The 15216-nt window shown below is 41.2% G+C and overlaps 1 pseudogene; it reads left to right on the top strand.

Annotated features, from left to right (window-relative positions):
- Window positions 1–984: 984 nt before the first annotated feature.
- LOC143653431 (large ribosomal subunit protein eL29-like) lies at window positions 985–15216 on the top strand (annotated as a pseudogene).

Genomic DNA, 15216 nt, shown 5'->3' with positions numbered 1-15216 from the left:
TGAGCCATGAGGTGACTGCTGCTCTTGTCAGAGACCAGAGCCCAAGGGCACAGCTCAGCCATACCTGGCTTCCAGAGTCACTGAAACTGAGAGAATAAATGTTTTATTCTATGCCACTGAGGTTTGAGAGAATTTGTTAACAGCAATCTATGATTAATAGACCCCTCTTTAGGGGGTGCAATGGTAGAATTCTCGCCTGCCATGCAGGAGACCCGGGCTTGATTCCTGGCCATACACATCCCCCGCCACCAAAAAAAAATTTTCCAATAAACAGTGCTGCAATAACGGGATACTCACATGGAAAAAGAATGAAATGTGACCCTTACCATACAGCATAAAAAAAAAAAAAACCTCCCATTTACCCCATGAGCTTTTTAGTGGTTTATTTTTAAATTTCCAGTCAGGTGGGATATGTTCTTAGCTGGACTTCTGTATTAGTTTCTTGTTACTGCTTTAACATATTACCACAAACTTAGTAGCTTTAGATAACAAAAATTTAGTATCTCATCATTCTGTAGATGAGAAGGCTGACACAGGTCTCACCGGGTTAATATTGAGATGCCCACAGAGCTGTGGTCCTTTTTGGAGGCTCTAGGGGAGGATCCATTTCTTTGCTCATTCACGTTGTCAGGGGAATTCAGTTCCTTGCTGTTGTAGGGCTGAGAATCCCACTTCCTTGCAGGCTGTTGGATAAAGGACATCCTCAGCTTCTAGAGGCCCCCAGCATTCCTCTATCTACAAAACCAGCAGTGGCAGGTCGAGTCCTTCTCAGTTGCATCTCTCGGACTATTCTTCCATAGTCACTTCTCCCTCTGGCCACAGCAAAGAAAGAGTCTCTGAGTCTAAGGACTTGTGTGATTACCCTGGGCCCATCTGAGGCATCCAGGATACCATGCCCACCTCGAGGTCCACACTCTTGATCACATCTACAAAGGTCCTTCTGCCATGTATGGTAACAGATTCACAGATGCTAAGGATTCGACGATGGACTTCTTTGAGGAGCCAGGTTTTTTCCTGCCACACCTTCTGACACTGATTTATAATTTTATTCCATTTCTACCACAAGACATAGTCTGCATAAAGTCATTTCTTTCTAATTCATTGAGACTTTGTTTTTTAACTTTTAATTTTAATGCAATTTTATTGATATATATTATATACTTACAAACCATGTAATCATCCAAAATGTACAATCAGTGGTTCACAGTATCATCATAGAGCGGTGCATTCATTATCACAATTGACTTTTTTTTTCTTTTTGGTGAAAAATAACACATATACAAAAAAGCAATACATTTCAAAGCACACCACAACAATTAGTTGTAAAACAGATTTCAGAGTTTGGTATGGGTTACAATTCCATAATTTTAGGTTTTTACTACTGGCTGCTCCAAGACACTGGAGACTAAAGGGAATATCAATATGAGTCAGCAGTCATACTCATTTGTTAAACCCTACCTTCTCTGTATAACTCCACCATCCACCGAAGTTTTCTATGCATCATAGAACATGAACAGCTTTGTGCCTGTTCTGTGTGTGCACAAAACATTGATTAGTCTGTGTTTATTGGTGGTAAAATTAAATTATCTCTGTTAATCTGAATCAAGTAATTGTGTTATTAAAGTCTTCTATATCCTTGTTTATTTTTGTTGTTGTTGTTGTTGTTTCATTTGTTAGGTTTTGGGTATATGTCAAAACCCCCAACTACAATTCTTGATGTATCCATCTCTCCCCTTAATTCTATCATAATTTACTTTGAGTATTTCAAGGCTACAATGTAAGGGACATTGTATCTTCTTGGTCTATTCTACCTTTTATTAACATGTAGCATCTCCCTTTGTCTTTAATGTTTTTACCATAAATTTTTCTTTGGCTGATACTAAACTTGCTACCCCAGGATAAAGATGATAGAGTGAGATGCTTCAAGACTCTGTCCCACCACAGAAGTTTGGAACAACCAGCAAGTACTAGTAGAAACATCTTTCTCAAAGTGCCAGAAGTATAGTTAAAGGAATGCAGTAACAGGGCAAGTGTCAAATCAAGAAAAAGGCCACTTAAAAGCAGCAGGACTTCCTGGTGCCCTGAATGCCTCTCCCCTGCCCTTACTGGTTCCTGGGCTTCCAGTGCAGATCCCCAGTCCCAGTTCCAGAGGGAGCAGAGTGACCCTTTTGCACATGTTGTGAGCATCTATGTCTGGCCCAATCTGAGTGGTGGTGGCCTGAGGGACTCACTGTCCCAGAAGTTGCCCATTATGGACAAGGCAGTTCACAGAGCTCTCCTGCAAAGTGCTGCCTGAGATCAAGAATTGCTGGCTGTAGGACATACAGTGCAGAGCCTAAGACTTTGAGGAAACTGTTTCCTAACAAAGATGAGACAGTCCTAGAGCCACATGTTCATACCCAAGACAAGAAGCATGCACAGAAAGGATCTAGAAAAAAGGCCCCTGTGCTATGACCTGGAGCTATTCTCTAAATTTACTGAGTGCTTAAGCCCTGAAGGAAAGCACTCCCACAGATCAACCTACAAAGACTGGGAAGATGGTTTCTTTTTTTCCTTTTTTCTAGAAAATAAAGTTTTTTAGCTCCTGGCAATCAAGAAAATTCTGTCACAATACTAGGTGGATACAAGCTTAAGGAACAGACACCACAGAGTCTAGATTCCAGCAACAACACATTAAAATATCAGAATGTCCAGGTTTCAGCAAACAAAAGATTTAAAAACATATAAAGAAACAGGAAGGATGGCCCAGACAAAGGAGAAGCTTAAAGCATTAGAAACCATCGATAAGGAGCACCAGACCTGGGACACACTAATCAAAGACTTTTAAAAAATGGTCCTAAGTATGCTTAAGGAGCTAGAACTAAAAGAAATCAGGAAAACAATAAATGAAAACAAAGAGAATATCAATAAGGAGATGGAAAGTATGAAAAAGAGCCAAACTGAGCTGAAGACCACAGTAATAGAAATTTAAAATTTCCTAGAGGGGTTCAATGTCAGATTGGAACTGGCAGAAAAAAGAAACTGTGAACTTGAAGATAATAAGACAATTGAAATTATCCAGTCTGAGGAGTAGAAAGAGGAAGGAATAAAGAAAATGAACAGAGCCTGAGGAACCTTTGGGACACTATCTGGCATGCCAATATATGTATTGTGAGAGTCCTAGAAAGAGAGAAAGGGTACAGAGACTATTAAAAGAAATAATGGCAGAAAGCTTCCCAAATTTAACCAAAGACATGAACATATACATCCACGATGAGTATAAACTCAAATAACATAATCAAACAATTGAATGCCAAAGATAAAATTCTTTCTTTATCTTCAGAATTCTTTCTGAAAGCCACAGAAGAGAAGCAACATGTCACATGCAAGGGAACCTTGATATGATTAAGTACCAATTTTTCATTGGAAACCATGGAGGCAAAAAGGCAGTTGGGTGACATTTAAAGTGTTAAAAGCAAAAATTCTGTATCCAGCAGAACTGTCTCTCAAAAATGAGGCAGACTCTCTCTCTAAGCCAACTCTGTAGGTGAACTCACTGCCCTCCCCCCACTACATGGGGCATGACACCCAGGGATGAGCCTGGTCCTGGCATCATGGGATTAGAAAGACTTCTTGACCAAAAGAGGGAAGATAAATGAAACAAAATAAAGTTTCAGTGGCTTAGAGATTTCAAATAGATTCTAGAGGTCATTCCGGAGGTTATTCCTATGCAGTATATAGATATCCCTTTTCAGTTTATGGTATATTGGAGTAGCTAGAGGGAAATACCTGAAACTGCTAAACTGTAATCCAGTAACCTTGTTTCTTGAAGATGATTGAATAACTATATAACTTTTATGGTGTGACCATGTGACTGTGAAAACCTTGTGACTGACACTTCCTTTATTCAGCGTGTGGACAGACAAGTAAGAAAAAAACAAAGACAAAAATAAATAAATAATAAGGACATTTGTAGTGTTCTTTTTAAATTTTACTTCAGTGGCTGAGAGATTTCAAGTGGAGTCAGTAAGTTACCCTGGAGGTTATTCTTATGCATTATATAGATATCCCTTTTTAGTTTGTGGTGTGTTGGAGCGGATGGAGGAAAATGCCTGAGACAGTTGAGCTGTGTTCCAGTAGCCTTGATTCTTGAAGGTGATTGTATAACAATATAATGTTTACAATGGAAAAAAAAGATGAGGCAGAGTTGAAGAAATTCCCAAATAAACAAAAGCTGAGGAGATTCATCATCACTAAACTGGCCCTACAAGAAATACTAAAGAGAGTTCTGTAGATTGAAAGGACTTTAGACAATTAACTGAAGCCACCCAAAGAAATAAAGATCTCCAGTAAAGAAAATGACATGGTGTGCCAGTTTGAAACTATTATCTACCCCAGAAAAGCCATCTTTTAATTCTGAGCCGATATTGTGGGGCTAGACCCATTGTTTAGCAAGGGAAAATTTGATTGGATTGTGTCTATGGAGTTGTGATGTACCCAGTTGTGGGTGTGACTTTTTGGTTAGATTACTACACATGGAGATGTGACACAACTAATTGTGGGTATGGCCTTCTGATTAGATGGAGATGTGATGCCATCCATTCAAAGTGGGTCTTGATTAGTTTACTAGAATTCTTTAAAAGAGGAAACATTTTGGAAAAAACTTGGATGCAGACACTTGGAGAACAATTGCTCCAGAGCTGACAGACATGGATGTTTGGAGATGCTTGGAGCGCCAACAGAGAGCAGATGCCTAGACATGGGCAGAGCCCAGCAAACGTTGCCATGTACTTTCCCATGAGATGCTAGGCAAGCCAGAACCCACAGTTGTATCCCAGAGGAGCTAAGCGAAGGCCCACAGATGCTTAGAGAGGAAACCGCTGGTATCAGAAGCTGGAAGTAACAGACCAGGAACAAAGACCAGCAGTGCCAGCCATGTGCCTGCCCAGCTGACAGAGGTGTTCTGAATGGCATCAGCCTTTCTTGAGTGAAGATAACCTCTTATTGATGTCTTAATTTGGACATTTTCATATTAGAAAATGTAAACTTGTAATAAATTTAAACTTAATTTAATTTTAAATTTAGAACTGTAAACTTGTAATAAATTTCCTTTATAAAAGCTGTTCCATTTCTGGTATACTGCATTCCAGCAGCTTTAGTGAACCAATACACAGGGTTAAATATAAATACTAGTACTACTGTATCTTTTATTTGTAACTCCACTTTTTACTTTCTAAAGGATCTAAAATGCAAATGCATAAAATGTAATGATATGGCTAAACAAGCTGTGGTATATACATATGATGGAATATTATGCAGCTGTAAGACAGAATAAAGTCATGAAGTATGTAACAACATGAATGGACCCTAAAGACATTATGCTGAGTGAGATTAGCCAGAAACAAAAAGACAAATACTGTATGATCTCACTGATATGAACTAACGTTAACAAATGAACTTGGATAATTTCAGTTAAGAACAGAGGTCATGCCGGGTCAAGATGGCGGCTTAACAACATGCGCATTTTAGTTCATCCTCCAGAACAACTACTAAATAACCAGAAACAGTACAGAACAGCTCCTGGGGCCACGTCAGTGACCAGACACACAGTGTACCCCAGTCTGGACCAGCTGGACCAGCTGCGAGCCCCCCCAGAGCCATGAGTTCCCAAAGCTGTGGCAGCCGGTGCCCCTCCTCCACAGGCTGCCTCCCAGAGGGGAAAGGAAAGAGGCTTTACCAGCAGCAGGGGCTGAGCCCAACCAAACACCAATTGTGGAATTAATTAACAAACTCTGACTACTAAAAATAGGTCCCCAGCATAGGTGAACCTGGTCAAAGAGGAGGTTGCTCATTTTTGCCCCAGCACCAAGGGGGCAGGGCTGATGGAAAAAGGAAAAAAAAAAAAAAGGAAACAGAGGTTTTTGTGGCTGTTTCTAAAAAGGCTTGACTGCCTTTGGATATAGCAGCAGGACTTCTCAGGCTGCAACTGCCCCAGGCATAGCCAGAAGTGAGCTCTTTTGGGGACTTGTCTGGAGCCTGTGCTTTCCCCAGGGGAGGGGTGAAGGCCAACTCAGGTGGAATCTCTCCCTCAAGGAAGTCAGACACCAGGGCTTGGTAATTTGAAGCCATTAAAACCAGCCTACAACCTCTCCTCTGTCTCCACCATGCCCCCAGCAGGGAGAGTCTGCCAAAGTTAAAGGTATCACATCATCTTATGCTGGTGGGACCTGCAGGCAGACAAGCACCACATACTGGACAGGATAAGAAAAACAGAGTCCAGAGACTTCACAGGAAAGACTTTCAACCTACTGGGTCTCACCCTCAGGGAAAACCAACACAGGTGACTCTTTCTCCTGATAGGAAGTCAGTTTGGTCGGGGAAAATCCGGCTGGGGTCTATAATACCTAAGTAGACCCTCCTAAGGGTGGGGGGGGGGGGAAACGCACCATACAAGTAGGGCAAGAAACAAGAAAACAAGAACTGAAAAAGTCTCCTCTGTTAAACAAAATTTAAGCTAGAGGTCCAGATAAAGCTGAACTGAATGTCAAAGAATAGATGGACAACAAATTCATCCAGCAAGAAAATCCTAGGTAAAAGAAGTGAAAGCAATCTCCAGAATAAACTAATTAAGGTAATTAAATGCCTAGACGCCAGCAAAAAAATAACAAATCACACTAGGAAAACTGAAGACATGGCCCAGTCAAAGGAACAATTCAAATGACATACAGGAGCAGAAACAATTAATTCAGAATATATGAACAGACATGGAAAACCTCATCAAAAACCAAATCAATGAATTGAGGGAGGATATAAAGAAGGCAAGGAATGAACAAAAAGAAGAAATCAAAAGTCTGAAAAAACAAATCACAGAACTTATGGGAATGAAAGGCAAGGTGGAAGAGATGAAAAAAACGATGGAAACCTACAATGGTAGATTTCAAGAGACAGAACATAGGATTAGTGAACTGGAGGACGGAACAACTGAAATCTGGCAAGAAAAAGAAAACATAGGGAAAAAAGTGGAAAAATATGAGCAGGGACTCAGGGAATTGAAATACAATATGAAGTGCATGAATATACGTGTTGTGGGTGTCCCAGAAGGAGAAGAGAAGGGAAAAGGAGGAGAAAAACTAATGGAGGGAATTATCACTGAAAATTTCCCAACTCTTATGAAAGACTTAAAATTACAGATCCAAGAAGTGCAGCATACCCCAAAGAGAATAGATCCAAATAGACATACTCCAAGACATTTAATAATCAGAATGTCAGAGGTCAAAGAGAAAGAGAGGATCTTAAAAGCAGCAAGAGAAAAGCAATCCATCACATACAAGGGAAGCCCAATAAGACTATGTGTAGATTTCTCAGCAGAAACCCTGGAGGCGAGAAGACAGTAGAATGATATATTTAAATTACTAAAAGAGAAAAACTGCCATCGAAGAATTCTATATCCAGCAAAATTGTCCTTCAAAAATGAGGGAGAAATTAAAACATTTTCAGACAAAAAATCACTGAGAGAACTTGTGACCAAGAGACCAGCTCTGCAAGAAATACTAAAGGGAACACTAGAGACAGATATGAAGACAGAAGAGAGAGGTGTGGAGAAGAGTGTAGAAAGGAAGACTATGAGTAAAGGTAAAAAGAAGGAAAATTAGATATGGTATATAAAATCTAGAAGGTAAAATAGTAGAAGTACTACCCATGCAGTAATAACACTGAATGTTAATGGATTAAACTCCTCAATCAAAAGACATAGTCTGGCAGAATGGATTACAAAACAGGACCCATCTATATGCTATCTCTACTCAAAGGACATGAGGCCAAGGACACAAATGGACATTTACACACCAATGTTTATAGCAGCATTATTTACAATTATCAAGAGATGGAAACAGCCAAAATGTCCATCAACAGACGAGTGGCTAAACAAACTGTGTCATATACATAAGATGGAATATTATGCAGCTGTAAGACAGAATAAAGTTATGAAGTATGTAACAACAAGGATGAACCTTGAGGACATTATGCTGAGTGAGATTAGCCAAAAACAAAAGGACAAATACTGTATGGTCCCACTGATATGAACTGACATTAGTGAATAAACTTGGAATATTTTGTTGGTAACAGAGACCATCAGGAGATAGAAATAGGGTAAGATATTGGGTAATTGGAGCTGAAGGGATACAGATTGTGCAACAGGACTGAATATAAAAACTCAGAAATGGACAGCACAATATTACCTAACTGTAATACAATTATGTTAAAATGCTGAATGAAGCTGCATGTGAGAATGATAGAGGAAGGAGGGCTGGGGCATAAATGAAATCACAAAGAAAGATAGATGATGAAGATTGAGATGTTGTAATCTAGGAATGCCTAGAGTGTATAATGATAGTGACTAAATGTACAAATTTAAAAATGTTTTACATAAGGAAGAACAAAGGAAAGTCAATAATGCAGGGTGTTTAAAATAGATGGCAATTCATATTTTAAAACTTTAACTTATGTGTGAGACTAAAGCAAAAAATTTTTATTCGGTATAACATTTATATTTTGACTAGTGCATTTCCTAATATAACTTACGTGGACAGCTTAATTGAACACCATAAGTACATGGAACCTTGAGTAGGGCATGAGATTTTGAAAGTTTGTCCAGAGTGATGCCTCGATAAATCCCAGAAGGATTTAAACAGTGAATAAAAATGTATTTGCAAAGTCCCCTTGGGGGAATGGTGAGAAAGGGGGAAAATTCAACTTTCCCAAGTGGAGAATTCTTGATATTCTCACAAGCAGTGGGGACAACCAAAGCAATAGGTTGAGCCCCCAATCTTGGGGTTCGTTCACATGAAATTTAACCCCACAAAGGATAGGCTAAACCTACTTAAAATTAGGCCTAAGAGTCACCCCCAAGAGAACCTCTTTTGTTGCTCAGATGTGGCCTCTCTCTCCAGCCAACACAACAAGCAATCTCACCACCCTCCCCTTGTCTACGTGGGACATGACTCCCAGGGGTGTGGACCTTCCTGGCAACATGGGATAGAAATCCTAGAATGAGCTGGGACTCAGCATCAAGGGATTGAGAAAACCTCGCCGAAAGGGGGAAGAGAGAAATGAGACAAAATAAAGTGTCAATGGCTGAGAGATTTCCAAAGAGAGTCGAGAAGTTATCCTGGAGGTTATTCTTACACATTAAATAAATATCACTTTGTTAGTTAAGATGTAATGGAAAGGCTAGAGGAAACTGCCTGAAAATGTAGAGCTGTGTCCCAGTAGCCATGTTTCTTAAAGATTATTGCAAAATGATACAGCTTTCGAAGTGTGACTGTGTGATTGTGAAAACCTTGTGTCTGATGCTTCTTTTATCTACCTTATGGACAGATGAGTAAAACATATGGATTAAAAATAATTAAATAATGGGGGAAACAAATGTTAAAATAAATTTAGTAGATTGAAAAAAATGTAATGATAAATCAATTGTTTGGGACTCATAATGTAAAATAAGTGATTTGTGGCAAGAACTACATGAAGGTGGTGGGACATAAGGGCATAGGAATATAGTTTATGCTTGTTTTTGAAGTTGTAAGTTGGTATTGAAGCAAACAAGACTGTTATAGATTTAGGATGTTCGATGTAAGGGCCAAGGTAACCACAAAGAAAATATCAGAGAATGTGCAAACTCATCAAGACAGAAAGTAGAATACAGGTTACCCAGGAGTGAGAGGCAGGGAGTTAATGCGAAAGAGTTGAGGGTTTCTGTTTGGAGGGACAGGGAAGCTATGGTCATGGATGGTGGTGAGGGTACTGCGACATCGTGAATGTGATCAATCTCATTGAAAGGTATGCTTGGGAGGAGTTGGTATGGGAAGATTTAGATTGTATAGGAAAGAAAGAGAGAGAGCGAGAAAGGAAGGAAGGGAAGGAGGGAGGGAGGTGGGAAGCAGAGGTGGGAAAGGAGAGGGAGAGGGAAGGAGGAAGGGGAAGGGAAGGAGGAAGGAAGAAAAAGAGATTGAAGAGATAATGACAATTAAGTGCAATGCATGATACTCTAAAAATGGAGGAGAAAAGGCTCAAAAGGACATTATTGGGAATGTGAAAAAAATTGAAATATAGAATGTAAGCTTTATATCAATGTTAAATTTCTTGAACTGGATAACTTCACTTCAGGTGGTTTTGTAAATGAGTATCCTTGTTCGTACGAAATACACAGGGAAATAGCATGTGTTCAAGGTGCAAGGTCAGATGCTTGAATAGATCAGATAGAATGGCACGGCAAAGGTAGCAAGATGTTAAAACTGGTGGATCTGGGTATCTGGAGGTTGGGAGTATGTTGAAGTTCTTTATATGGAGTTTTATTATGTTGGCAACTGTCCTGTAAGTTTGAAAGTATTTCAAAATAAAGCTTTAAAAAAATGCTATCCCAGCTGTTTGGGGTACACATTTGCTTGGTGTGAGTTTTTTCATCTCTTCATTTTCAGGTTTCATGTGTCCTTTTGTTTTAAGTATGACTCGTTGCTGGATCTCATCGTTCCCTCATTTAGCCCACTGCAGAGCCTTTGTTTTTGGACATTTTTCCATCATAGGGCTCCTGCTCCTCAGATGCCTCCCAACTGTTCCCTTTAAGTTCTCCAATATTCCTTTAAGATTTTCTATTCCATGGCTACTCTCTTTGGGAGAAAGGAAAGAACTTCAATCCTACCTGTGCTTCTCCAGCGGAGTTGAAGGAAGGGGCAGAGAGGCTCTATTTGGTTTTCTGAGCTTCTAAGCTCATGCAATTCCTGCCTGGGGAACCTCTGGGGTGGGCAGTGACAGATGCTCTAGTTCCTGGAGGTAGGCACACGTTCAGGCAATTTTGTATTCAGTGTGCTCATTTGCTGCTTGTTTACTTGCCTTTTAATGAGCCACTGTAGATTTTAAAGTTCTGAGCAACCCTAGTTCTGAGTCCAGCCATACAAGCCAAGTTGCTATTGCACTGGGGACCCCTTCCAGTTACCGCCTGTCCACCCATGGCAATGTGAAAGTGAGAAAAGGGCCCCAGTAAAACCCATTCTAAGTCCATCCCATGTTTCGTTTTGGTGCCTACCCAACTCTGGCCCACCGTTTCTCCTGAGCTAGACGCAACACTCTCCTTTCTCCTAAGAATTTAGGGACAGTTGCAGGGTGAGGCTTCCTATCTCCTATCTCCCTTCAGACATCTCCATGTTGGGGACAGAAGCTGTCGGCCTCTTTAAGAATTAAGAATTAAGATAAATTCTTAATAACCTGTAACAGAGATTTGTTTTTCTTGCAAGAAATTGCAACTGTTCATTGTCTATAAATCAACTTACTTCAGATTTTGAATCTCCCCTATGGTCAGGCTGCTGGGAAAACACAAGCTCTTTTTTTCTTTATTTGCAATAGGTTATATATTCACATACATATGTAAAATTTATACCGTGAAAATCCCCCTCTTACTCCAACAGAGAACCACTGATATTGGTTTCTCAAGCATTTTCCAGTTTTGTTATACCTGTGGGTGTGAACACACATGCACATATCTGTATATATTCTTATTTGCATCCTTTTTCCACAAAGGATAGCATACTATAGAATCTATTAAGCACTTTGCCTTTGTTATTTCACTTAAAATGCAGGGAGATGGTTCCCTACAAACTGGTTGAAGTTACTTTTTTACAGCTATGCAATTCCCCATGGTGTGGAGCCCTATAATTCTGTAATTTATCTAACCACCTCCTACTGATAGACACTGAGGCTGTTTGCCATCTGCTGCCATTACAAACGATGCTGCGTTGAATAACACAGAGAGATTACACAATAGGACACTATGAGGGGGAAAACGTAAGAACTAGCCCAGGCATTTCATTATGGCAGAGTTCCCCAGTAATTTTTTTCCTCTGCTGCTGTTTCTTCCTGCTGCATTTTTACTTTCCTGAATGCCAAATGTTGATCGCTTTATTGCCATTTCCACATTGTTCAGGGTCATTTTAACAGTTGGAATTACACAATAAAATTGAAATATGTACATCTGTGGAAGTCCTGAAAGTTAACAACCACAAAAAAATCTATTCCATTCAGAGCCTTTTGCAGCTCTAAGTGCTGGGCCAGCAGGCGGAGGGACGTTTTCAAGTGCCACACACAGTGGTTCAATCAGATACGGCCCCGTCCCTCCTGTCCCAGCAGCCTCAGAAGCACAGCGTGTACTGGCTGGGCCACTCCACCCAGTGTTACCAAGCCCACTAAATGCTGCAGACACTTTGTCCCTCAATGCTTTACAGCTTTTGAGAACCTGCTGGCTGCCCCTTGGTTCTAGTTTGACTTTTTATAATTATTTTTTAGTTAAAAAAAAAAAACACTTAAAAGTACAGTTAGGGCAGACCACGGTGGCTCAGTAGGCAGAGTCCTTGCCTGCCATGCTGGAGACCCGGGTTCAATTCCCAGTGCCTGCCCAGGCAAAAAAAAAAAAAAAAAAAAGTAAGTTTAAAACTGTCCCAATCAGGACTTGAAAGTGAATCAGTCTGACTCTAAAAAACATTTCTTTAGGTTCCACCTCCCTAGAGCCACCATTAGAATGACCACTGAGTGGTGCCATGTTTTATGTTGTGAGGATAGATGTACTGGAAGAACATTTTTGGATTGTTAAATCAAGAGGGAAAGACTTGATTTTATCAAGTCTTTAGAGTGGCAGTGTAGAGTTTGGGGGCTGTGGGGTTTTTTGGGTTTTGTTTGTTTTTATTGTTTGATTTTACAAGTTTTTTTGGTTTTGTTTGCTTCTTTTTTTTGAAGAGAGTCACAAAATGAAAACTCAAAATCCAGGGAGGTGCAAGGGTAGTTAAACGGTAGAATTCTTGCCTGCCGTGCTGGAGACCCAGGTTTGACCCCTGGACTATGCACCTCCCAAAAAAGAAAAAAAAAAACACCTAATCTAAAGTTCCTTTGGAGGGTTCCACGGTCCATGGGCATGCAGTGATGGGGCTCCAGTATCATAAATGTGTTCTAGAGGTTCTCGGGGGCGTGACACTGGGGGGCAGGATGTGGGGGAGGGCACATTGCATTGTGTTGCAGGTGATGGGTGCCCCTGGGCCACAAGTCAACGTGGAGCCATTGTTCTCAATATTTCCTATCCAGTTTCCCCAGTGGCTTGCTCCCTCTCACTGCCCCCAAGAACTGACCCTGTGGCCTGGATCCCATCGCCCTGCCAGCCCTTTGAATGGACACCTCAACCCACATTGTCCACCTTCACCCCTGGGCTGACCTCTGCTTCCCCTTTAGACCTACCCTGTGACACAACAGAATCCACGGCCTCAGGCCAGGGCCAGGTCAGGGCGCAGGCCCCCACTTTCTTGAGATATTCTAGGCAGTTTCCTGAGGGTTCCCCAGAGGGAAAAAACATATCACTCACCTCTCTTGTTGGGCGCACTGCCCTGTGAGAATCCCTCTGATTTACTCTTAGCATTGTCAGGTCCTCAGCAACTCACCTGGCAGAGATCCAGGCCCAGAACACCCAGAAAATTATGCTGAACTGCTCTCTCTCGTGTTCTTTCTATTCCTTCTTCCTGCTCTGATGCCCAGATTTCCAGTCCATTAGGCACTCACATCTTTTGTATATAATATTTCTTTTATGTATAGCAAATTCCTCCTACATAGTTGAGTTTCTGTAAATTATAACCAACACTTCCCAAGCGCTTGTGTATATCTGGCTTGATTTGGCCTCATAAGTAGACAGGTTGCAACCTCCCCAGATGGGCAGTCTATGCAATAATAAAGGTATTACTATCTAGAATGTATTGAGTGCTGACTGTGTGCTAGGAAATGTGCTTATATTTAATAAGCATTTTATATACATTATCTCATTTAAACTTCAAACAACCCTCTGAGGTTATTATTATTCCCATTTTACGAGTGAGGACACTGGTGCTCACAGATGTCAAGTAACTTTCCCAAGGTCACACTGCTAGCAAGTGTTTAGTAAATCCAGGGTTCAAAGCCTGGTCTATAGACTTCGAAACTCTTTCTGTTACACCATGGTTCAGTTAGACATGGTGAGAGTAATTAGAAATGCCAATTCACAGTGAAAGGAGAAAGAGAAAAACTATAAAAAACAAAAATGAATTCATAACCACATCAATCTTGGCAAACAACACTACAATCCTCCCTGGAACCTGTGGAAGTCGTTATACTACAACAGTCAATGATAATAACAACCGTTTAAACAGTGTCCGCTTAGTGTCCATTTATACAGTGTCCAGGCTTTGAGGACTTCCTATATACTTTTCCTATTAGATATGTGACCTTCATGAAGACTCCCAACTTCTCTTATTCCCAGTTTGTCACCTGAGACAATGCCCATGTCACAGGGCTGGTAGAAGTAAATGAGATGAAACATAACTAGCGCTCAGCAGGGGGAATGTGGGAGGGCAGTGATGATTCCATTTGTGATTATTTTGAGAATGGTTCCCAGAACCATCCTAGCCCTGCCCCAGCCAGCAGCTTCCATGCCCAGCCTTGGCCAGGACCAAGGACGTGCCCACCCCTGAACCAAACCCTGGCAAAGGGTCAAGAGCCAAGATTAAGTTTGGTTAATCATTTAGGGTGGAAGAACACAGTCCAAATAGGCAAAAATAATTTAGAATAAATTTCTTTTAATTTTTTTTTTTAATTTGAGCCTTTTCCAAAATTTTCAAAGGAGGTTTTCTGGTCCCAGGCATTCCTGGAGCTGCAGGTGTGGGTGCAGACTTGGCCAAGTCCAAGAACCACATCACACACAACCAGTCCCAGAAATGGCACAGAAATGGCATCAAGGAGCCCCAATCACAAAGATATGACTCTCTTAAGGAGGTGAACTTCATGTTCTTGAGGAACATGTGCTTTGCCAAGAAGCATAACAAGAAGAGCCTGAAGAAGATGCAGGTCAACGAGGTCAAGGCCACAAGCACAGGTGCAGAGGCCAGCAAGGCCCTTATAAAGCCCAAGGAGGTCAAGCCCCAGATCCCAAACAGTGGCAGCCGCAAGCTCAATCATCTTGCCTATGTTGCCCACCCAAGCTCAATAAGCGTGCTGAGGCACCCATCGCCGAGGGTCTCAGACGCCACCAACCAAAGGCCAAGGCTAAGGCCAAAGATCAAACTAAGGTCCAGGCTCCAGCTCTGGCTCAGGTTACTGCCCCCAAAGGATGCTCAGGCCCCCACGAAGGCTCCTGAGAGGAGCCCTCCATCAGCCAACGTGAGGCCAGAAGGACTGCTGTGA

Source organism: Tamandua tetradactyla, chromosome 13 (assembly GCF_023851605.1).
Source record: "Tamandua tetradactyla isolate mTamTet1 chromosome 13, mTamTet1.pri, whole genome shotgun sequence".
Taxonomy (NCBI): Eukaryota; Metazoa; Chordata; class Mammalia; order Pilosa; family Myrmecophagidae; genus Tamandua; species Tamandua tetradactyla.
This window is presented reverse-complemented; position numbering and strand designations above follow the sequence as displayed.